A 3,103-nucleotide genomic window follows, 5' to 3' on the forward strand; every position below is an offset into this window, starting at 1 on the left:
ATATATATATATATATATATATATATATATATATATATATATATATATATACATTGCATTTGGTATTACTCAAAATGTGTAAATCTTTGCACTTTTGTCCATTCATGGTTCATAAAACTGTAAAGAGTGAATATGGCTGGATTTAAAATGCTAAAATCATAAATCTGTGATCAAAAATCAACTGCCAGTCACCAACCTTGTCCTATGGCTTTCAATGGGCTAGTTAGTGTATCTAGTTAATGTTTAAGTTCTCAACTGGGCAAAACAATACTTTCATCATGGTTTTCTCATGCAAGCCAGATGGTATCATTGTACTTGAAGGTCAGAAAGAATATTGGTGTACTCTGTGCCTTGCCCATACTGTGGTTTACAACACAACTTCTAAAGAAGTATGAGATTATTATGGCTATAAGTAAATGATAAACACCAGTACATACAATGGACACTGACTCAGTTTCTGCTACTAATATTATTAGTCTAAAGAAGTTAAACCATGGTGAACAGTAGCAATTGTGTCTAATGATATATTAGAAATATACAATCGCTTCTCGGCCTTTTGGCTAAGATCAAGTGTAGAAATTACAATATTTATCACAGGGCAAACCAATTATTTAAAAATTATTTTTGATTCCCAATAATGATCTAATGATTTCACCCAGTTTTTAATTGGTAATAATGCAAATAAAGCATTTATTCCATCTGTTAGTATGTCTGTGGGTTATTAAATAGATTATTCTTTAATGATTATAGCTCTAATACTTCCTTGAAAGAGTTGACTGGGTATAAAATTACCCATCATTAAATCATTAGAATTTATAAAAAAGTACCTTTTGATATAAATATATATTATGGTTTTGAATAATCATGGCAGGTTTAATTGATCATTCATTTGGCACAACGTATTTTGGAAACAAAATATATACTTGCAGGAAAATTATTTTGGCATAAATGGAAATTGTGATTAAAATTAACTAAATCAAAGGACCAATATTGTACAAAACTGACTACCTAAGCTTCATTAGTACTCTAGTCTAATCAAATAAATTGACTAGCCTCAAGTTGTAATTCATGGAATTATTGTCTTATGGAATATTTTTACATCAAATTGATGCTATTTCTAAGTGATGCTTACATAAATCAAATATAGACAATTAGGAGGCTTTTCCTACATGATTGCAAATATCTGGGCATCCAAAGTACTTCAATAAAATGTTTAGTAGGTAATTGGTTATATCTAAAATAAAAGATGATGTGATGCTTTTAAGAGGTAAACAATTGTTAGTTTCAACTACTGACTTGTCATTTTCAATATGTTATTTATGTCTGGCACATATTCACTAAATACATTTTTAAATGTTTTTAAACTTTCTTCATTATTTAAATTAAGTAGATTATTGGTCATTTTCAAACTGCTTGGTTTAGGTATATATACCTCAAATATATTATTAAGGCAGTATCTTTTATTAATGATGACAAAAGTTAATCTAACTCTTGTAAAATCTTTAATCAGGGTTATTTTTCAAGGGTAGAAAGTGCAGTGGAATGCTTATATATTAAATGAGGAAAACTCTCTTCTACATATATTTGCTCTTTGAGAAAATGTCTGGTATTTTAAATTATAAAAATTAGAATGGATTAAAGAAAGAAAGAAAAGAAGCAAAATACTTTGCATGAACAAGAGTGAACCAAAATTTCGAGGCATAGAAAGTGGTGGTGGAAATGAAATAACACTAAGTAAGAAGACAACAAGCCTATAAAATAGTTAGAATAAAGAAGAATGCAATGAACTTGAAGTATCTCCACACAAGTGAATGAAATAGAAGGAGGAAATTTAGAAAACTGGAGGCATTCGAATCACAGAATAAAAACATCAAAATAGGACTGGGGATGTAGGTCAGTGGTTCTGCTGCCTACCTCCTCACAAGTGCAAGGTCCTCAGTTCTATCCCCAGTACCAAAAAGATAAATATAAATAAATAATGCCAACAAAGAAATAAATATTCTTCTATTATATAAGACATATTTAGGGAAATACATCTTTAAATCTTAAATCCATACACCCTGAAAACATAACGTTAAGTATTATAAATTATTTGCTCAAATATCACAGCTTCTCTTATATGAGTAAGCAAAATATAAATAAACAGCAAAATAAAGCATGTACAACAGGACATAGGGAAATCCTTTCTAAGTAGGATAGAGGAAGACGAATAGAAGGAATGGAAAGGGGATGAAAAAAGAATTAAGATGTGTTATATGCATGTATCAACTCCCCACAAGGATTGTAATCATAAGAACTAAAAGGTATGATAGACAATGTGAAATAAGAAGAAAAGGTGCAAAGAGGAAGGGGAAGTGGGAGGAGTAGGGGAAAAGAAAGAAAGGAACAAAATGAATAAGAGAAAATGCAAAAATGGAAACAAAGTCTTTGTAGATAAAGAGGGGTGGAGGGCTTTAAGGGAGGCCACGGGAAGAGGGAAAAAATAAGAACCCAGATTGATTATGTAAAGGTACAAACTTTCAGTGATGAATGCCATTATATTGTGCACCTCAAATGTACCAATAAAATCAATTTTATACATCGTTAGGTAATGCAAACATGTACTAATAAAAAATGCAAACTGAAAAAAAGAATAAAACCAACTGAGGAAAATAATTTTAAAAGAATCACACACGCACACATGTTCTGCAAATATCAAATGACTTCTTCCCAGCAGCGTTATGGTACCATCTGAATGCAAAGATAATCTGCCATATTTGTTCAAGAGAAGCCACTGGAGCATAGTAGCAGATTAGCTTTCTGAAGTTATATAAAAATCTATAATATAAGTGTGTGGGGTGGGGGAAAGAGTGGCCAAGTTTGCTGAGATAACAGAGGAAACAAACACTCAGACTGAAAATGTAGATAAACACGATACAATAAATTGAGACAGGACGAGGTCAGGGGGTCCTCTCCTGTGGTGTTCGGAGAGCCCTGGAAGACACTCACTCAGTATTACTGCGAGGCTTGGGGACACAACGGGCACAGGTGAGGCCCAGGCCACATCCGGGACCCGCCCACACCAGATTTTGCGCTGGAGATGATGTGAAGCAGAGTCAGACGG

General features: G+C 32.5%; 1 pseudogene; it reads left to right on the top strand.

The window, feature by feature from the left end:
* Positions 1-540: 540 nt before the first annotated feature.
* Positions 541-704, top strand: LOC117283805 (annotated as a pseudogene).
* Positions 705-3,103: the final 2,399 nt, after the last annotated feature.

Source organism: Fukomys damarensis, unplaced genomic scaffold, assembly GCF_012274545.1.
Source record: "Fukomys damarensis isolate Sample0158 unplaced genomic scaffold, DMR_v1.0_HiC HiC_scaffold_30, whole genome shotgun sequence".
Lineage (NCBI taxonomy): Eukaryota > Metazoa > Chordata > Mammalia > Rodentia > Bathyergidae > Fukomys > Fukomys damarensis.